Source organism: Lissotriton vulgaris, chromosome 7 (genome assembly GCF_964263255.1).
Source record: "Lissotriton vulgaris chromosome 7, aLisVul1.2, whole genome shotgun sequence".
NCBI classification, from domain to species: domain Eukaryota; kingdom Metazoa; phylum Chordata; class Amphibia; order Caudata; family Salamandridae; genus Lissotriton; species Lissotriton vulgaris.
Window position 1 is genome coordinate 354221235 of NC_141695.1, and position 22957 is coordinate 354244191.

The window sequence follows — 22957 nt, forward strand, 5'->3', positions numbered from 1 at the left end:
GCAGGCCACTGTTGTGGCTACGCCCACCTGGGCGTGGTAAGATGTACTTACCAGGTGCCTACCAGAATCGCCGCAGCAGTCAGTCAATGCGAAGGCTACATCCCGAGAAGAAGTGCTGTTGAGCACGAAACGCGTCGGATTAAAGACTTCTAATTCCAGCGTGGCACCTGTCTGCTGTTTCTGAGGTGTCTTTTCCATTAAAAATGCAGCTGAATCCATGTACCATCGTGGGCTCTCTCTTTTGACAGGCAAACAGTGTTTGGAATATATATATATAAATATATATAATATATAAATAAAATGGTCAGATTACATTTCCGTTTCCTTTTAAACTTGCATTAAAATTAAATGAATGTCATTAATAAAAAACGGACAATAGGAAGCCTTCTACAAAAGAAAAGGAAAGGGAATATGAAACACTGTTAGTCAATAGACTGCCATTAAAAGAATAACATAACACTGGCATTGTGCCTTTAACAACCTCACAGCACCCCCTGTATCCCATCATGCCCCACAGGTGAAAGTTAAGTCAGGTCATTTTTATGGGAAAACTAAGGAATCCAGGATACAGAACTGATTGAGAGCTGCAGCAGCTTCCGTTTGTGAGGTGGGTGGGTTGTTTATGAGTAGTGCTTAATTTGAAAATACGTAGTCCAGGAACTCAAATGTTTTCCCGAGTACACATCCACATTCCCCGGCTTCCCCACTTCCTCTATTAGCTCTACAAGGAATTTAATAAGAGTCACTAGCTTAAGATCTGCATTTTTCTAATAAGACAGAGAAAATGAATGCATATTTTACACACAGTTATCTGTGTAGCGTAAAGTGCTTACTAAGAGTTGTTTGCCACTCTGAGTTGTGTCCAGGCATTACAAGGAAGTAGGTCTGTGGTATCCTGCTGCTCAGCCAGAATGAATGTGTGAGAGAATGTTGGTATGTGGAATGTTGGAGTGCCTGTGTCAGCTGGTGTATGGGCTGAGCAGCGGGGAGGCTGCTCCTGTTGGGACTCTTTTCCAGGTAACCTACATGGATTCGTCTACTTTCATTATACTACATTTTTGGTACCCGGAGTAGGGTGTTTACAGTCTGAAAAGAAGAGGCTGAAGAAATCAGAACCCACAATCAAGCTAAAGGACTTTCTTTCAATTCAATGCAGAGTTTTTCTATTTTAACTGGTATCTTCGAGTCCCACCAGTGACCTTCCATCGGTCGTCCACAACCAAACATGCCAGTTTCAACTTTAATCTACCACGACCTTCCCATAGCGCGCGTACTTTTACCTGCATTCTCGTCTTATGATGTCACCATGCTGTCTTCTCTCAGTCTTCTTTCGTCCTGACTCTTTGCGCTGGATGCCTGCTCCTTGACGCCTTGCTGCACAAACGTGCCTTGAGCCATTCGGCTCAGCGTAAAAAACGTGCCGCCATATTGGGACTTTCAGGAACTTCCTATTTCGGGACTTTGTCATTCCGATGTCTTCGATTTTCAAAGTCTGCATTTGTGATGTGGAGTGTAGTCTCTACATCAACAGCGGTTTGCTTGTGTTCTGATTTTCCGGCATATTTAAAACATCGCGTTTCTGTCTCGAAGTCTGTCGAAAATACCATCTAGTGGCCATCTAGCACCACTGCATCAGAACATGGAAACTTAGTGGATTATCGTGTTTGACTGCAGAGTGGATAAGACATGGATCGGCCTAGCGTAGTCATATCTCACTGCAGGTACTGTTATTAAACTTGCTGCCTCTCCTGCGCTGATATTTTAGTCACGCTTTCTTTTCTGGGAATGACTCTGGATGTCAAGTTTTCTTTGGGTGCGCTTGCTGATGATGGAACCTTGCACATTTATTTAATCTTGCATTTTCTACAGTTTCACTATTAGCACACTCAAAGAACTGGACTTTTTCTTTTTCTACTGTGCCATCTAGTTCTTTAACTTTGCCTGCTACTCTACCAGGATTCACCCTGCTGCGCTACAATGATTATTCAGCCTGCTGTCAACCTGCAATTTGATTTGACATTTATTCTCCTTCATTGTTTATGTATTTATTTAGTTCTCTATTTATTTTCTTGCCATGTCCTGTGCAATCTACATTTACATGACTGTAAGCTTCTCCTACATGCTGTTGTTTCTTTTCTAAAGAGCGTGATGTTATTGCTCAGGTAGTTTTCTACCCTTTGGTTTTGCTACATATTATATTGTACTGTGCGGTGCCTGCCCACACCTTTCCTGTGTTTGGAGTAATTTATTTTAGTTCAGTTCAGAAAATCTTTATTTCGGTAAAAGTTTACCATAAAAGACAATTATATAAAACAATTCATTTAAATGATTTATACAGTGAATTGTAAAATACATAAAAACATTGCTAGAAAAAAATCCTTATATACTAAAAACAGATCCGTACTCAAGTCTGTGTTTTGAGGCATTTCCTTCTGATGGACCAGAGGGCGCCCAAGTACTTGGCCATAGCGAACACAATATGGTCTGACAAATCAGTTTTTAAGACTCTAAATGCGGACAGACATTTCTTAAATCCCAGATTCCTGCATAGGGGGAGAATCCAGTGCCTACGGATCCCATGATAAACTGGACAGAAAAAAAGGATGTGGAGCTCACTTTCTTCCGAATTTCTGCATGCTGGACAGGTGCTACTTGGATCATGACTCCATTTGGTTGTGAGAGTTCTGATGGGGAGAGATCCATGTCTCCACTGGAGATATAATTTTCTCAGTAGGGAGGGATACATTTTATCTAGAGTAGGTTCCATATTGTAATTCACCTTGTGGGACAAAAAGGAAGCTGTCAAGGACCCGAGGTGTTGGTGGTTGAGTATCAGGGAAAGTTTGCTTTCTCGGTATGACCTGGCTAGATCCTTTTTAGAGAGGATATGGCACATGTTCTGGGGGTCAGACCACATAGTTGAGAGACCTAAGGCCTCCAGTTCTAATTTAACAGAATTGAGCCATTTAATTTTTCCGGCACCTGGAGTGGCAAGAACCTCCCGGAGACCTTCCCTGTAACTGGCCAATTCTGGAGTTGTCCATATTCTACGCCAGAAGGCCAGTGGGCGTAGAGCCAGTTCCTCATCAAGCGGGCATAGGCCTAGGTCCATCCTGAGGGGGACAAGGGGGGTGCTCGGTGGTAGCCCAACAAGGTTACGAATGAATTTGTTTTCCACCTTCAGCAGCTTTGATGTGTTTTCTTGGCCCCAGAGTTCAGATCCATAGATGACAGCCCCCTTGGCCTGGGATTTGTAAATCTGTAATGGGGGGCCGATCGGCCTAATTGAGGATTTGTTGTTTGCCAGGAGCTTCATTATGCCTCCCGAATCCTGGGTCAATTTCAGTGCAGCTTTCTCCAGGTGAGAGCTCCAGGTAAATTTATCATTTAATACGATTCCCAGGTATTCGAATGTTTTTACCCTTTCCAGCTTGATATGTGCGATGCTTGGACTGAAGTGAAATTTCTGTGGGGGGTTGAGGACCATGAATTTCGTCTTGGTGGCGTTGATTTCTAATCCATGGGCCTCACAGAAGTCCACAAAGCCATCAAGGATGCGCTGGATGCCTTTTGCCGACTTGGATAAGAGCAGTGTGTCGTCGGCAAACATGATGGCTGAGACCCTCTCAGCAGCCAATTTAGGGGCGTCAGAGTTGGATACGCCCGCTAAGTGGGAGATTACCCCGTTGACATAGAGGCAGAACAGGGTTGGTGCAAGCACACAACCCTGCCTTACCCCCCTGCCAACGGGGAACTTCTCAGACAATTCCCCCATCCTGCCGCATCTAACCTGGGCAAAGTTACTAGTGTGGAGATGGATTATCATGTTCAAGAGACCTTCGGGGACCCCCAGTTTATCAAGGACCTCCCACAGCTTGTTCCTCAGGACCAGGTCGAACGCTGCCCTCAGGTCCACAAAAACAGTATAGAGGCTGCCACCCTTATTTTAGTACCATGTGGTTATTTCCCACACCTCCAGTTGCAAAGTTTTTTATGTACATTGTGTCGTGTGGCATACAGTTCCTGCATTTTACATTATTACAAGTGGTATTTTAAGCCATACCTTGCGTTTTATTGTATGGTACTTTACACCATACCTTGTGTTATACTGTGTGATATTTTCCACCACACCTAGTATTTTTAATTGCATTTTACTGTGTGGGTATTTCCCACACCTGGTTCCTATGTTCCTTCATATTTCATTGTACTGTGTGGTATACTCCACCACACCTATTTCTGCTGTTTGCATTTATTACAATGAACAGTGTGGTATTCTCTACATACCTTGCTCTTTATTGCATTGTACAATGTGGTACTTTTCGCTACACCTAGTTCTGCATTCCTTTATATTGCAATGTACCGTGTGACACTTTCGGCCATAACTAAGATTTGCTGTTTTTCAGGGGACTTTTCCCCATACTCTTGCTTGAGTTAAAGGCAACTATCCTTTTGCTTGTTCTATCTGCGGTTATCTTCCAATCTTCCACTGTTCTTTTGCTTCTTTGTTTTGTTCTCTCCTTCACCTTTTTGCTTATGCTGTTGTATAATTTTGTGTTTGCCTGGCCAGCTTGCATAATCTCTGTATTTGGGTTGTTTTGTTATTTATCTGAGAGAGTGTCTGAGTTGTTTTGTGTGAGAAAGGGTGTTGATGCATGAGTCATTTGCATTTTCTTTTCCTTTTTGCGTTTTCTACGTTTCCACCTTTTATTTCCATGCTTTATTTCAGTGTATTTTCTTCCCAATTTTCCTTCATATTTACTGATGCATTTTTGATACTGCCTTCCTTTCCATTGTAAAGGAGGGTGATATGTGGTATCCTGCTGCTCAGACAGAATGAATGCGTGAGAGAATGTTGATATGTGGAATGTTGGAGTGCCTGTGTCAGTTGGTGTATGGGCTGAGCAGCAGGGAGGCTGCTCCTGGTGGGGCTTTTTTCCATGTAACCTGCTCATCAATAAATCTACATGAAATCTACATGGATTCGTCTACTTTCATTACACTACAAGGTCCACAGTTCAAAAGGATGCTTATGAGCAGGTTATCCTGGACTGGGAGCAAAAACAATATACATCTTAAGTTATGATAAATTGTGTCAGAACACCAGGAAAATCTAGGGCGTATGACTACTGCATAAGAAGGACTCGCAGGCAAGGTCATCAGGTGACTATTCAGTGCTTAATTTGTAAAAGGAGTGAGTGAGAATGCCCACAGCTGTGCTCAGAAGGCCTCAAACTGTGCTATTACATGTTTATGTGCAGAATACCAAGGCTGCATAGTCTGGAATTTATCTCAGGCCTCTTTAATCTGCTTCCAGACACTACCTGACTCTTTAGCTCACCTGCAATCTCCCTTTGTTACTTTTTTCCGCATTTATCTTACTTTTCCATTCCCGTTTTTGAGTTTTTTCGATCAATATCTAATGAGGAAAAGCAAGTGCCTGGCTCAAATTAGGCACTGTTATTTCACAGGAATATAACTTTCCCCCCCTTTAAGAGAGTGCGTTTATCAGTGTATGTTGGTTATCTAGTTCGACTGAACTGCCTATAAATCCCAGAATACATTAATTTGCTAAAAAAGTGAGATAAGACTGGAACAGGAATTGTGATTTCCAGGAGTCACGCAGCCATCTGGTTACACAAACTTCCACGTCAAATCAAAAAAGGATTAAAGGCTTGAATATTCTATATTCTTTATCAAACTCTTCGAATCGACAGAATATGCCCCAAGAAAGTAACAAACTAAGAGATTGTGTCCTAGGTAAAACAAGGGCTCTGTTACCACTGACTGCATAAAAAGCAAAACTGAACTAAAACTAAATGTTGGAAACAAAACAGAAATGCACCACCAAATCTATACGTTAAGGTTAAGAACTTCAAATTAGGGAGAGGATGTGGCCTAACGGCTAGGGTGGTTGATCTCAATTCTGGGGTACCAGGTTCGAGTCTCTGCAATGCAGGTCAATATCCTGTGATTCTGGACACATCACATAACCTCCCTGTGCCTAACCAAAAGAATGTGTCCTTGTATAATGCAACTGTTGCTCATGTAAAGCGCAATGATACCTGACACCTTCAGGTCAAGTTTGCACTATATAAAACTCCATGGGAAAAAATAGGTCCATCAGTGTTAGGTATTTTACCCCGGTGGGCAACAGCAGAATGGGTGACAGAGGAAGATGTATCCTGCATATTCTGGTGACGCCACTGCGACGTGTGCTCCGCCAAAAGAACTACTTTGCGGGGGAAGTTGGGGGAGGGCAATATTACTGATTTCTTAGCTCTGCCCTGCAGTTTTATCAAGCAACTTGTCTAAAGCAAATGAACCTCTTCTCAGTTTCTAAGCCAACCACTTGTCCAGGGTCACAATGAATCCTGCTCGCAGCCTAGGCACACACTCTCTCCTGCCCAGGCCCTAGCACACTGCTGCAAGCGAAGGAGTGCAGTCACAGGCATGCGACCAGTGGCATGGCAGCTTCCAAGGTCAAGCGGGGAGAACAGGTATTAAAATTCCGAAGTATATGATATCCAGAAGTGATGAAACAGGACACGGAAAAACAGCCAAAGTTAACAAATAGACCAAAACACAGACAAAAAGAGGTTAAAGCTCTGCCCTTCCAGCCTCCCTGACCGGGGAATTGCATATGGTGCCTGGCGTTATTGCTCGGACTAAAAGTCTCAGTCGGTTCATACTAGTTCAGTCCCACTGATACCCATGGTGATGAACAAGTTCTACAAGGCCAAGACCAGAATGATACTAACAGCACCAGAATGGCCTCACATCGGTGGTACCCAGACCTTCTTCAATTATCAGAGGTATCGCACAGGACGCTACCATACCCACCAGACCTACTATCAAAGAACGAGTGGAAGGTGTCCTATCCCAACCTCTCATCTCTTCAATTGACGGCATGGGTCCCGAAGTCCTTGAATACGGACACTTAGACTTGCCTTCTGACTGTATGAACATACTTAAAAAAGCCAGAAGGCCTTCCACCAGACTGTTGTACGCTTTCAAATGGAAGCGATTTTACTTATGGTGCATTGATAAAGGCCATGATCCAGTTCGGGGTCAAGAGCAGTAGATTGTACCTTATTTGCTGTACCTGGCCAAATCAGGCCTCCAATTTTCCTCTATAAATGAAAATCTAGCAGCTATAACAGCATACAGAAAGTTTCCTAAGTAGGTTTCCTTTTTCCAGATTCTATTAGTTAAGGATTTTCTCGAGGGGTTGAAAAAGGTCTACCCACAGATCAGAGCTCCTTCTCCTCCTTGGGAGCTTAATATAGTCTTAGCTAGACTGATGGGTGCCCCGTTTGAACATATTCACTAAGCTTCTCTGAAGTACCTTTCATGGAAACCCGCTTTTTTAGTGGCTATCACCTCTGCTCTCAGGGTAGGTGAGATCCAAGCTTTGTGCTGTAAAGAGCACCATACTGTTTTTCATGCAGAGAGGTTCTTAGAATCCATCCGAGCTTTCTTCCTTAAGTAGACCCAGATTTTCATATTAATCAGATCATCACTCTGCCTATGTTTTTTCCTAATCCGTCGAATCCTTCGGAGAGGTCTCTCCAATCACTAGACCTTAAGAGGGTTCTGGAACTCTATTTAGACAAAACCAAGGTGTTGTGAAAATCAGACCGCCTGTTGGTAAATTATGGTCCCATTAATACTGGCTGAGCAACTTCCAAACATTCCATCTCTAGATGGATAGTCTCTTGTATCACTTTGTCTTACCAGTTAGCCAATAAATCCCTTCCAGGCAAACCAAGGGCTCATTCTACTAGGGGAAAGGCCTTGACCACGGCTCTCCTCTGAAATATACCTATGGCAGAGATTTGCAAAGCAGCCACATGGCAATCTGTACACACTTTCACTCGGCATTACTGTTTGGACTCTGACACACAGGCGGATGCCCAGTTTGGGCAAGCTTTGCTAGGAAATTTGTTTGGATAATTCATCCTTAAGGTGTTATATTTTCTTTAGTTATGCTGTGGGAAAGTTGGTACGGGCCTGCTATTCTATTCAATGCTTATGACTATTGATCAGTATCCCCTGGAAGAGAAGGATAAGTTACTTACCTGTAATCCTAGTTGTCTTCCAGGGGTATACTCCTCAAAGTCATAAGCAACCCTCCCGCTTCCCCGGACGAGTATTGACAGCAGAGCCTTCTCCGGCGTTTCTGATATGGGACTTTCTTCCACCGGAAGTACGCAGAATCTCCTCAACGACTGCTTCCAAACTGGAAGCCAAAAGATTCCTAATGGACAAATTCCTGCCTTAATCTGGGCTAAATTCACTGGCTTGAAATTATTGATCCTACAACCATTGTTCCATCATGTGATGCTGCTCTTCTTTACAGCATTGTGTGCCCCCTTCACAGCCCGCTCTATACCTGTTTATTGTATTACACTCCTTTGTGTCATTTGTCTGCGAATCACGCGATTATTCATGTTGTGTATTCTTACTTGATGTCGATATTGGGTCTATGACCATTCTTCCACCCTTTTGTAAAGCGCCCGATATCCTTCGGGATCTTGTTTGCGCTATATAAAACTATAAAAATAAATAAATAGTTCATAACAAGTTTACCAACCATGACCGCCACAGTGACCATGCTAAAGCAGCATTAGTTACTTACTGGGATCCTGGCTACTGCCTGTATTAGGAAGCCTGCTGCTGCGCACTGCACAACACTATTATAATAATAGTGCAGTCAATGTCATGTTGAGCTGCTGGTGTGACGCGTGTGCGTGCTGGGGCTTGGAATTTTTTTAAGGTTTTTTTTTTTTAAAGTTTTATTGTTTTATTGCAAGGAAATACAGCAAAGCATAGTAAGAAAAATAACAGAATACATAATGGAAGAAGAATAGAACAGACAATAAAGGAAATTAGGTTAAATCCACTCGGCAATTGGTGCCCAAATTCTTTCCCCCATGATTCTTTTTTTAACCCTCTTCAACTTATATATAGCAGATTCTATGTTGTACATAAATAATAATTTTTCCCGCCACATGAAAAACGTGGGGGGATCCTGGCTAATCCATTCCTTAGTAATACAGGATCTGGCTGCGGCCATACAAAGAAAAAGAAAGTAAGAGATTGGTCTGGGCCTAGTAACAGTGTGGTCTATACCAAGTAATACTAATTCGGGAGTTATCTTAATCTCACATTTCAAAATAATAGATAAGAAAGTTTCAATTTGTTGGTACAACAATGACAGTTTAGAGCAAAAAAAAAACATGTGTAATTCATCGGCTGCGTATAATCCACACCGACTGCAAGTCGTGCCTGCCGTCGTACTCCATTTAACAACTTTACTTGGAGTGTAATAAGGATTATGGATGCACATGAAATGTTGGGATTTCATCATCCCGGTTATAAGACACTCTGCAGCCATTTTAATCGACAATAAGATATCAACATCCGGTATACCTAGACTGTTAGCCCATTTCAACTGGCATTGGCCTAAGTCATCCCCATATTCCTGCATTAAACTTAAATAAATAGCTCCTATACGGGGTTTTTTTGTAAAAGCTCTAACAATGGAGTTTTAACTGGAGGAATTAAAGGATGATTCTGTAGAAAGCTACGAAGTTGTAAATATTTGAAGAAGTCGTTTCTTCCCACAGAAAAATTAATCATTAGATCCTGAAATGAAACCATTTGACCATTATAAAATAAATCACCCAAGTACCTTATTCCTTTATGCTGCCATCTATACATGTTAAATCATAAAACATTTCTGGAAATAAATCCTTTGATGTAAGGGGAGTGCAAGAATTTAGTTTCATTAATTTTATGTGTTTTCAAATTTTTTGCCAGACTCCAAAAGCTGATTTCAACGTCTTATATTTAGTTTTCTTGTGATAGCTAGGTTCTACCATTCTCAAAAAGCTGCCCTTAACTTTCTCACCCAAGATCATTTGATAAATCGATGGGGTCTGACAATCCAGGAGTTCGACTCAATCTCCCATAATTAGGGGACCAATGTATTGTAAAACGGCAGAGAAATAATAAAAAAGAAAGTAAGGGACATTCCATCCGCCACATTCGTTGCCAAGAATCATTTTCTTAGCAGCTTTCCTATGGCGTTTATAGCCCCATAGAAATCGGAATATAGTTCTCTCTAAATTTCTAAAGGAAAGCATTTGAAAATCCAAAGGTATTGTGCGAAATAAATATAAAACCTTTGGTAGAACCAACATTTTTAAAATGTTAAGTCTACCAAAGAGAGATAAATGTAGATGATCAAGGCGCTGCAATGAAGTATTGATTTGGGTTACTATAGGGTTTAGGTTGCGATCTGGTATCTTTTCTATAGGTAAAGAAATTTTGATTCCTAAATATGTGACTTCTGAAGTGATAGAGATGTTTGCAGGTGGGTTTTCTCCTGAGCAGAGGATTTGTGTCTTTTCCAAATTGAGTTTATAACCAGAAAAAACCCCAAACTGTTTAGCAATCTCATCAATAATAGGTAAGGCTGTTTGAACGTCCGTAGTGGTGACCACAATATCATCGGCGTAGGCAAGGACTCGATAATTAATGTTGGCTAAATGTATGGGTTTAATATTAGCTTCTGAAAAAAAACGATTAATTAAAGGGTCAATATAAAAAGCAAAAAGTAGGGGAGAACAGGGGCATCCCTGGCGAGTACCCCTAGTAATTAATAAAGGTGATGATAATTGCCCATTGATACAAATGTACGCTCTAGGGGAAATATATAGAGTTTTTAAGGCTTTTATGATGCCCTGTCCTAGTCCATTCCTAAGCAATATTTCCCAAAGGTAGCCCCAAGCAACCCGGTCGAAAGCTTTCTCAGCATCTAAAAATACGAGTCCAATATTAGACCGAGTTGCTTGGGACCAATCTAAGAAAGAAATCACACGTCGAATGTGATCGGCAGTGTCTCTAGCTGGGATAAAACCATGTTGGTACTTAAAAACTAAAGGGGAGATGATGTTGGATAGTCTTGCTGCTAAAATTTTAGAAAAGATTTTACTGTCAGTATTTATAAGTGAAATAGGACGAAAAGATGAGGGTAATAACGAAGGCTTGCCTTTTTTAAGAAACACCGTAATTATAGAGTCATGCCATGATTGAGGGGCGTTGCCTTGCTGTGCATTCAAACATAGATCCAGTAATTCTAATTTTAAAACATTCCTAAAGAATTTGTAAAATTCTAAAGGAATAGCAGCGGGTCCTGCAGCTTTTCCTGAAGCTAGCGACATTAGGGAGAGTTCAATCTCCTCCCAGGTGAATGGTAAGTCTAGTTTCTCCTTCTCTTCATTAGATAGGGTAGAATTCAAAACTGAGTCAACAAACTGATTAATCTGATCTGAGCAATCAGGGCGATCATCATCAGCATACAGCTTAGAATAAAAATCACCAAATACTCTAAGGATATCTTCCATTTTACTAACAGTCGTCCCTGTGTGATTTTTATATTATTAATACTAGCAAAGGCTGCTTTTTGTCTCGCCCTCTTTGCCAATAATTTACCAGAATTTTCTCCAACTTCATATAGCTCTGTCTTGAAGGCAGACTCTTGTTGCGCAAACTTTGTAGCGAATCGTTGATATATCTTGACTTTCAAAGTTGTTAATTTCTTTATAACAGTTTCAGTAGGTAATCCTTGAGTGCATGCTTGCATAAGTTGGACCTCTAGAGATCTAAGATTTTTAATTTCAGAACTTTCTTGGAGCCTAGCTTCCTTTTGTTTGCTTATTGAATAACTCAGTGTTTCACCCCGAACCCCACATTTGAAGGCATCCCAGACTATTTCAGGAGATGCAGTACCTTTGTTATTAGAAAAAAATGCCGGGATCCAAATGTTCATGTGGTCAATATAAGATGGGTCATACAATAATTTACGGTCAAAAGACCATGAACGGGTGGTATTAGAAGTATTCAGTTCAAATTTAAACATTAAAGGGTTATGATCTGAGATAATTTTCAGAAGAACCACATATTCCACTTGCGCTAGGTCATTGTATAGTCCCTTAAATACAAAGAAATAATCTAATTTAAAGAATCTTTGGTGCGGCGCCGAAAAAAAAGTATACCCAAACATCCCTGCTCTTTTCTCATGCCCTACATCGGTTAGTCTATATTCTTGGATGATCCCTTTAAGTGCTGCAAATACCTTCTTCTTCCTACCCTTACTTGATGTCGATATTGGGTCTATGACCATTCTTCCACCCTTTTGTAAAGCGCCCGATATCCTTCGGGATCTTGTTAGCGCTATATAAAACTATAAAAATAAATAAATAGTTCATAACAAGTTTACCAACCATGACCGCCACAGTGACCATGCTAAAGCAGCATTAGTTACTTACTGGGTTCCTGGCTACTGCCTGTATTAGGAAGCCTGCTGCTGCGCACTGCACAACACTATTCTAATAATAGTGCAGTCAATGTCATGCTGAGCTGCTGGTGTGACGTGTGCGTGTGCTGGGGCTTGGAATTTTTTAAAGGTTAAGTAGCACACAGCTGCGGCTGCCGCAACCCCACAGGACCTAATCTAGGCACTCAGTGGCACGGCTATCGGTAACACTGACTGAAGGAAAGTTGGCATCGATTTATTATCGGCTCAGCAGCACTCTTCACCAGGGACTCGGGACACAGTGTGAACACTACAGTCGATTATATTTAAATGACAAACAACGTGCAGTCGTAACTTGCCACTCAGGTGTAGACCCGGCCCATATAAATAAGTGCTGTGATAAGCACTGAAAACCACCAGCACAAATTAAGCCCTGCTTATGACACACGTCCCCTGGAAGAGAACTACGATTACAGGTAAGCAATTTATCCTTCTCTTCAAGGGGATCCTCACCGATAGTCATAAGCTTCGAATACAATAGCAAGTCCATCTCACACATCGCAGACTTGGAAACCAAAGCAGTTCCAACACTTAACCAAAAAGATTCATCAAAGAAGCTTGAGTTTCTGCTTTAAAATCTGAATCCACACAATAATACCTAGTAAGGGTATGACAAATGCAAAAAGAACAAATGGACAGAATGTTGAACAATGTCAAACATTCACCCCAGAACAAAGTTCTGGGCCTAAATCCATCGTTTTTTCGGTACCCATACCGTTCCAGTTTAAACCCAGCCATATGCAAATCAGTCCTGACCCTGTTCCCCATGGGAATAGTCCAGCCCCAACTGCCAGGCAAGGTTCTCCCTGGACTGGAAAACAAGAATCCTAGGACAGGTTTCAGTGAAAAGTGACGCATCGCTGCGTGAAAACAGCGATGCGTCACTTTTCACTGCGCACTCCTTGCGACACCAATGATGCATCATATTTAATGTATGACGCATCATGTCGCAAGGACTTACAGATACGTCAGTATTTCTGACGCATCTGTAAGCGCAAAAGTGACGCATTGCTGGAGTGTGTCACAAAAGTGACGCATCTCCAGCAATGGGTCCTTTCACATGGGGAAAGCCCCATGTGAAAGGGCTTGCGTCAGTCTTACGCCTGCTGTGAGGCAGGCGCAAGATTTTGACGCAACAGCATCCTAAAAGTGACGCAGTGAAATCTCATAGATTTCACTGCGTCACTATTACGAGGCTTTTTGCGGGGGAACGCCCCCTCTGCATACATTATACCTGACGCAGGTATAATGTGACGCAGGGGATTAAAAAGTGACGCATCTACCTAGATGCGTCACTTTTTAAATATGGCGCAACAAGGCGCATGTTTTATGCCGCAGATGCGTCACAAAAAGTGACGCATCCGCAGCGCAAAACTGACGCAAGGCCTCATAAATGAGGCCCCTGGGGCCTTATTTATGAAGGCCTTGCGCCACCGGTGCGTCACTTTTTCCCATTTTAAAAAGTGACGCAAAAGTGGCGCAAGACCTTCATAAATAAGGCCCCTGGAGTCTAACATAGTCCCAATACGGCCCAAAGCTGTGACAAAAAAGGTAAAAATGACCCCCTCTCTCTGTACCTACTTTAAGGTAAAACATACCCTTCCTAAAGATTTAAAAAACCTGAGTCTAGAGAAGGGGAGTACGATCATTCACCCAGAAGGAGGCTCACCATGATTCATAATGGCCGAGTAAAACCTAACTGCAGGTATCCCACACAGCCCAAATTGCTTTAATGAGCTGGCAATTTTAGAGCAAGACAAGGAAGGGGAAAGTGAGGAAGGTACACAGACTTCAGTTGTAAAGGATATGAGCATAAAAGAAAAAGAGGGGGTAAAAACTGCGGATCAGTTAATTGAAACCTTGATCACGGAGATGAGATCGAGCTTTGATATATCTGAAAAAATTCAACTTAGAATTCAAGGGGTCTGTGAGACACTGGAGACCAAGATGAACTCTATGATGGAAAGGGTCAATACTCTGGAAACTAACATGGAAGAGCTAGATAGAAGGCTCACCTATAATGAAAAAACCACAGGAGCCCTGCAGTCTATCGAAAAGGAATTAAGAGGGAAAATCTCTAGAAAACCAGGCTCAACGTAATAATTTGAGACTTCTGCATATTCCAGAGGGTCAAGAGGCAGGTGACATAAAGACCTTTGTGATAAACCTCCTGAAATAATTTTTCCCTTGGATTAAAACTGAAGAACTCTCTGATGATATACAGATGGTTCACAGAGACCCTTTTGCAAAAAATAAAAACAGGACAAACCCCAGGAGGATCCTTGTTAATTTCAAAACCTATGCACTAAAAGAAAGAATTCTAAAAGAGGCGATAAGTGCGGGATCTCATAAAAATGATGAGTGGTCTTTCCAAATAAGATCAGACATTTCAAAGACGACACAAGATCGCCAGTGGCAATTAGGCCAATACATGCAGGAGTTAAAATCCCTGGGTGCACATGTGCAAATGAAATTTTCTGCAATGCTGAGGATCATGTGGGATAACCATATGTACAACTTGAAAGAACCACAAGAGCTAGATGCACTGTTAGACACAATAAAGGTGCGCAAAGCCTTATAATAAAAATTGGCCATAGGGAAGGGTTCTCCAGGGGAGGGGTAAGTCTGGGGGAGAGGGGTGTAGGAAGGTGGATATCTGACTATGGTTACCCCCAAACTTTTTGCCTGGTGTTTAGCTGGTTTTTGACATAGTTGGCCTGGGATCCTGCTATTCAGGGCCCCAGGCTGATTGCTCTCTCCTTAAAATGGACTCCATGTACCTTAGGTGCATACACAATTGGAACTGGTTCACCTTATTGGCCCCTGTAACAGTGTATCCTGGGTACCCAGGGCATAGGTGTTTCCAAGGCCTACCAGGGGCTGCAGCATGTATTGTGCCACCCCTGGCCTGGCCTCCATATTTGACACAACTGGCTGATCATTCAGCTGGGGTAAGTTGGTGTAATCATCTCTTACTTAGATATAGTATCCCTATATCTACCCGTAAACTGGACACATATGTTCCTATCAGCCACTCCTATGGAAGGCCTCTTCAATCCTGGAGGCAGAGTGCTTGGAAATATGTGAGATGGTGCTCTAGCATGAGCTGAGCCTGTCTGCAGCTGTCGGGAACCAATCCCTAAGCTGTTCCGGGATATTGCCATACCATATACTCTTAAGTGCATTATAATCCTCGCGGTTATATGCTATCTTTGGTTTGGCTTTATCAAAACATGTTGAGTAAGGTGTCATACGAATTGGAATACTATCCCCTCGACAGTTCTGTCGACGGGGAAAGCATTCCACCCTTCTAGAGGAACACGATATGTGTGTAGCCTTAACCCCGGTTAAAGTTAACCAGAGCCTCAGCATCACAAAATGGATGCTGCCACCACAGACACGAGTCTGACCTCCTGCTGCTGGGAGTCCTTCCAGCGAGGGAGGCTTGGACAAAGGGTTTCCTGCCTTGGGAGGTGCGAACACCACCCCAGACAGGGTTTTGTGTATTGGGTAGGACAGGGTTGAATAGATTGAGACATGCCCGGGGCACACAAGGTGTCCTCGTGCATAAGCCAGTCCAAACCGGTCCTGGGACTTTCCAGACCCAGGCCTGGCGAGGAGCTGGACAAAGGAAAGGGGGTGTAACCGCCCCCCTTCCTGGTTCCTCCCAGAGGAGGGACCTAGTAGGTGATCCACCCCTCAGATTGGGAATAAGAGTGGGAGCAGTGTCATTGCACAGCGGATCATCCTGAATCAACTTTACACGAAGAAGGAGACTGGACTTCGACATTCTGCTGCACAGAAGACTGAAGAGAATCTCCCTTGTGGCCTAGGAGTGGCCACCCTGTGAACACAGGCACCAACCAGCAACTCGACGTCTGCTTTGCCGCGGCCTCCCGCCGGAGCCGAGCCCAGAGCCTGACAAGACCCAGACTCCCAGACCTCTCACAGCCCGATCCACAGTCCCTGCAAAGAAGGGACCCGTGGAGGCACCGAGTGACGTGGGACCGGACCTCTTGGAAGACACTCGAAAAGCTGACTGCGCAGCAACCGAGGCATCCTCGCCGTTGTGCTTTGGGGACTGAGAACCCCCACCACCGAGCAGACCTTGCACCGAAGAAGAGCCCTCCAGCATCTCCACGATCTGCGTGGGGCCCTTTTGCATTGTGCCACTCGACGCGCCATCCTGGCCACTAGCCACGTGGTCAGCGGCCATCTTGGCGACGAAACCGACGAACTACACTGCGGGTCTGGTTGCTCCAGACTTGTCCTAGCTCCTGTGAAAAGGAGCACCCGCTCTGACCTTGCTGGTCCGAGTGTTAAGCATTTTTCGATTCCTGCGTGGCTTGCATTAGCCAAGGCCTGTTTGCTCCAATCAAGTAGCCGACACCGCCAACAGCGAGAAGCCTGCGTGGGACAGCTTGTGACCGACTCCTGGACGTCCTCGACCCCCGGTGTCCACGTAGCTGCAGAGAGAAGCTACACCTCAACGCCTGTTTGCACCCGACATCGCCTGGTTCCAATCTGGTTCCACGGTAGTCACTGGCTAGTGACTTTGAACATTGTCCCCTCTGCTTTCAGGTCTTCACATCTTCAGATCCACCCTTGGATCCACCGGAACTCTTCACATCGAGCCGCCTGCAGCATCTTCAGTTCCAAGCACCATCGACCAGCGTGACGAAACCCAACACTACTTCGACCCTGTGCACCCGCTTCCTGTGGGTGAGGTAACTCAGCTCCGCCAGTGTTCCTACACTGGTACACATCTCAAGGGCCTGTGTCTTAAGTTTCAGCGTTCTAGGTCACTCGGAAGGTTCCGAACTAACTAACTTTGTACTTTTTACGCACCATAGACTTTACATTGGTGAGTGCGTGCACTTTAAACACTGCACCCGAGTCCCGCGGGCCTTTCCCGACTTAGTCACTGCTAGTCTCGAATAGCTCCAGCGATTCCCAAGGACCTAGGCCTGTTTCCTTTCCGATTGGTATCACTTATACCACTTTCTTAGTATATGGTTTAGGTGGCCCCTAGGGCTCATCCATATTGTGCAACTTTTGTGTATTTTAAACTGTCTTGTGTTTAACGCTTGTGCTTCTGTGCTCATAAAGAGTCCAGGGGATACTTTTAGTTAATAAATCAATATATATTTTCAATATATATCTGTGTGGTGTCCTTTCATTTGGTATTCAAGGGGGTTGTGTATGGTAATACAGCTGGCTTCACATGCCTTTCAGAGTTTAGCCTAAGACTGCTTTGTCCACGTTACCACTAGGATAACTGGTCTACAAGGTTGAATTACAACCAATCATCATAAGGGTTGCTTGGCATGGTACAAAGTGATCACTAAGAATTAGTGAGCATTATATACCAGGCCAACTTCTCACAAGGGGGACACGGTTTCTGTTTAAATTATGGTGCACTTGGTGTGGGAGCATTATGGGGAAAAAAACTTTTAGAAATCTGGTCCGAATCACGCAAGTTAAAAGAAAAAGTGAACTTACTATTTTAAATCATGGGAAAATAAAATTCTCTCATGGAATGTGAATGGCTTGAGAGTCAGAACAAGAAGGCAAAGGATTTTAGAGTACCTTAAACATAAAGACTGGGACATAATAATCCTTCAAGAAACCCATCTCTTGATATCCGAATGGGAGGATATAATGAAAACCCAACACTGGGGGGCGTGGTCTGGCCACGCAGGAAGATGGCCGCCTGCTAGGAGAGCTCTGCCGAGGGATGGACTCCTGTCGAGCTTCTCCGACCTGCCTGCTTGAGTGGGACGTCTCTTCGACGACGGCGAGGCTCCGGACAGCGTGAGGATTGCGGCGGTATTCTTCTTTCTTGTGCGGCGGCTCTTCATCCCATGGTAGCGGAGTGACGGTGAGGCGGCCAACTCCCACAGCGTACGCCTCGGGACTCGCGCGCTCCTGTGGCTGCGCCTCTCTTCACCTGAGGCGGCGCCTGCGCAACTACAGGGCTGCACCTCCTTCAAAGCAGGGCCGCGCCTCATCCGACGGTGGGGGCGAGCTTTGTACACGTTGCATGCTGCCTTGTCTCTCACGATGTTAAAGTGAACAATAAGCAGCGCCCTCCACAGGCTGTTCTCATGTTCTTTTTTTTTCAAAACCTGCAGTTAATACTTTTGAAGCTGAAAGGCACCACCACAGGAACACAGTGAAACCTAACAGACTGGCACACTTGCTTTCCACGGAAATATGGCTACTTAATCACATGTGCACATGTGCCTAGCGCCTTTATCAGTACTGGGGGAAAACTAATATTGCCTGAATTATCACTTCTATTATTTAATTGTTCCATGTGGCAGTAAACAGTGACTATCATTTACAAGAGCAGACATAATGGTACTGGCAGATTCACGTGCAGGAGTGCTGGTTTATTTCTCACTTTCACCAACTGGTTTTGGCATTTTGGCTTAGCTGCTTTTTGTGCCATAAGTGATATTTGTGTCAGATTGACTTGACCTTCCCAGTTTTACTGTCTTATTCCCCTAATATTGTACCTTACCAGTTCTACTACTACAGGGAGAGGCAGACGGAAAAGACTGATGGCTAAATTCTCAATTACAGTCCCTATTTTCTATTGTGGGCTCATGTGCTTTGTTTTTCTTTGCAGCCATTTACTGTTTTTACATGCATTGCTTATGAGGTAGTTTACGTACGCAGGTTTGGTTATAATTTTCCGATTACAGGACTTACTTGCCTACTGTTCGTATTGGCTATTTTCTTGCTGTGTACACCCTATTACCTCATTGTTATTTGATACACTCCTGGCTTCACCATTGCCTCATATTCCAATATTTCCTCCATTCGCTGCTGCAGACCATCATTGAAGCGGTGCACGGATATGTCTAACAATAGAAATGGTGGCCGTGGGCCTAAACAGCCACTTTTCAATGAAGTGGTTAAGCAATCCTCTCCTATGGCAGTTAAAGGTAATGGCTCTACGTCACTTCCTTCATCGCAAGTTGCATTACCTCAGGGTGATAAATCCTTATCTGACACTATGCAACGCATTTTGCAAGAGCTATCTGGGGTCAACCGGCGGTTAGAAGGTCTGGACATTGCTATGACTTAATTGACTGCAGAAACTAAGTCTATCAGGGCAGAACTTACTGATTTTCACTCCAGGATTGATGTCATTGACTCTGAAATAATGGACATAGAGGGTCGTCTGGATTCTGTTCAGGGTTCAGATCAAGACTTACTTTTCCTACACAGTAAGATCATCGATTTGGAAGATCGCAGTCGTAGGGACAATATCTTTTTTTTTTGGTTTTCCAGAAAATATTGAGAAGCAAGACATGAAGTCTTTTCTTTGTGATGCCCTTCCCACTTTGACTGGAATTTCTTTTACTCCTCCTCTTGAGCTCCAACGTGCTCATAGATTGGGCCCACCACGTCCTGGATCTTCTGCAAGACCTAGACCAATCATTGCTTGTTTCCTTCGACATGAGCAAACCAGACAGGTTCTATCACTGGCTCGCACTTGTGGTTCCTTTCTGTTCCAGGGTCATACCATCTACATGGCTGCAGATTTCTCTAAAGAAACGAATGAACGACGGAAGGCGTGTCTTTCCATGCGACCCCAATTACGTCAAATGGACATCAAATATGGATTATTTGAGCCTGCACGTTTTCGTATTACTAGAAATGGAGAGTCCAAAGACTTTTATGATCCTGCACTACTACAGCAGTTTCTGAATGACATCAGGTCCGACGATAAATACACGCAGTCTCCTTCCTATGCTTACTCTTCTCAGTCCAAATCCTCCTCTACGGATCTTCCAACATCTCAATCGTATTCTTCTCCTGAATCTAGACAACGTGGCAGAGATCTCACTGGTCTGCCTCGCTCTCAGGATGGCAAGGAATCTGCTCTACGTTCTGTCTCTTCTCACACCACTACGCAGCAAAGAGACAAATCCAGATCGCCTTTTAAGACACCTTCTGATGCTGACTGATTTTTTTTCGATGCCTTAAAGTTTCATTACTTTTTCTTATTCTATAAGTGTATGGCAATGTTTACTGTTCATAATGTTTTCACTGCTCGTTTCGCTCACTGAGTTTTTGATGCATGATATAATTAGATCCACCCTCCTTAGTGTCCTATATAGTATACTGTACCCTATTGTTCTTCTATATTTACTAATAATATGTGATTTACAGTTTGCAGTTATTTAATTATTACAGGTTTTGCTTATTATATACTATAAGACTGTTCTCTATCCCACAAGAGATCTTTCTCTCCTCCTGTTCGCTCCCCTAGCTATGGTGTTGTTCTGTTGCTACGCCTCTCGTCATTTATTTCATGTATTAACTGCTCTGGTTTTATATGATATTTTTGTTTTACTGTTTTCTCGCTTTAAATTGTGTTTGATCAATTTTCTTTTGTTTCTTCTCTGTAGTATGGCTTTAGGAGGTCCTTCCTCCTCTTCTTTTACTTCCTATCTCTTTCCTTTTCTATGACAATTTTGGAATGTTTCTCATTGCCTGTTTTCTTTTCCTTAGATATATTTTCTCTTTTTTCTTGTCATGTTATTCTTGTCTAGGTTTTATTCTAACGGTGTGTTGTTCTTCTTTGTGGTGTGCTTACCTTTGTTCTCTGTTTCATGTTGTGGCTTATGCCTCCTTCTTCTTTTACGTTTTGTATTAGGTGATTGAATCCCTTAGAGTATTTATTTGATTGCAGCCTTTCTTCAAAGTTATTACCTCTTTTATGATGGTTCCTTTTCCAATGCATTCCCCTTCCTATGATGTTGTACTTGTTTTTATATGTGACATTATCTATTTCCTTTATTCTGATATGGATGGTTTCACATATTTCTTTAAATAGATCCTAATATTTTCTCCTGCGTCTCTTACTCCACCTCTCTCACGCTTTTTCTTTGTTGTACCTTATCTCCCCTTTGCTTTATCCTTATTGCTTCTCTTCACTTTTCTCATGTCTTTCTCATACAATCTTTAGGATGCTTTGGGGTTTTGATATATTGGTTCCTCTTCTTGTTACATTTCGTGACAGTCTCCTGTGGGGACGTTCAACAGTTGGTCCAGGCTTTTATGATGATATTTTATTCTCTTATGCTTTATGTATTTCATGTTATCATTTATCCTCTAGATCCCCATTCTTCTTTACTCGAAGGGGGTCCGATTTCCCCTTGGCGTTGCTCTAAGTGCGCCCAGACCCACAGCTAACAGTCCAGGTTGCCCTTTTCTCCTACTGTTCTTACGTATTTTTTTTCTTTTTCCTTATTTTCTTTTCTCTTTTTTCCCTCACAGAGTAGCATTTCTCCTCTTTCTTCTCTCTGCTTTTCCTCACTTATTGGTAACTTAATCCTATTATCATGCCTTCTATCCATCTGTTGTCTGTGGTTTCTTGGAATGTTCATGGTTCACCCATTACATAAAATATAAGAAAGTTCTTTCCTATTTACATTCTAAGCATGTGGATGTTGCTCTATTGCAGGAGACTCATTTGGATGATATTGAGTCTGGTAAGCTCAGCAGAGACTGGGTTGGTAAAGTCATTCATAGTTCAGTCTCTAAACCTGATCCCACCAATCCTAATCTTATTCCTAAATGCGGAGTGGCAATTTTTTTCGGAAGTCACTTCCTTTCGCAGTTTTAAAGACATGGTCGGATCCGGAAGGTCGGTATGTTTTTGTTAAATTGAAGCTCGGCAATTCCTTCCTTGGTCTAGGTTCTGTATACGCTCCGCTTGGTTCCAAAAAGCAATTTTTTCTTCGACTACATCGTCTTCTTACGGAAATAAATGCTTCTCATTTTCTCATTGGTGGTGATTGGAACTTGGCACTGAATGCTGCTCTTGACAGAACAGGTTGCATTGACACTGTCAACGCTTCAGACAGGGCCATCTTCGGTGACATTCTTGCTGACGCTGGTCTTGTTGATCACTGGAGGCTAAGTCATCCACAGGATAAAGAATATACGTTTTTTTCTTCTACTTACGGTACGTTTTCGCGTCTTGACTACTTTCTTCTTTCGCAAGTTTCAGTCCGACTGGTTACTGATTCTAAGATTTTAGAAGCAACTATATCTGACCATTCTCTTGTCCTTTTGTCTCCAGATTTGGGTCTTATGAGCCCGGGGTGCAAACCGTGGCATTTAAATATCAACAAATACAAATCGTCAGCGGGTAAACTTCTTTTGCAATCCCACTTACATGATTATCTTCTCAATAATGCAGACTCGGTTTCCTCTAGACGAACGGTTTGGACAGCTGCTAAGGCAACCATTAGAGGCCAAATTATGCGGGATGCTGCTCTTCATAATAAAAAGAACGCTGCCAAGCAGATTGAACTGGAAAATGATATTCGCCGACTCTCTCAATTATATATCTCGCAACCCTCTCTCCAAAACCGAAAGTTATTGGAACAAGCGCGTATGTCCCTCAATACTCTTTTTACTTCTTAGGCGGAATATGCCTTATAAAAGATGAAAGGCCGCCATTATGAACAAGGAGAGAAAGCTGGTCGGTTAGTGGCTGTGCAGTTGCGCCAAAGAGAGGCCGCTATGGCGATTCCAGCAATAAGATCA

At 43.0% G+C, this 22957-nt stretch overlaps 1 long non-coding RNA gene across 1 annotated transcript in view; it reads left to right on the forward strand.

The window, feature by feature from the left end:
- The first annotated feature begins 1561 nt into the window (after positions 1-1561).
- LOC147701574 (uncharacterized) overlaps positions 1562-22957 on the forward strand; it is a 64309-nt gene continuing 42913 nt past the window's right edge. Inside the window, exon 1 of the long non-coding RNA XR_015297190.1 lies at positions 1562-1721. This is a non-coding gene — a long non-coding RNA (uncharacterized LOC147701574). The remainder of the gene's footprint in view (positions 1722-22957) is intronic.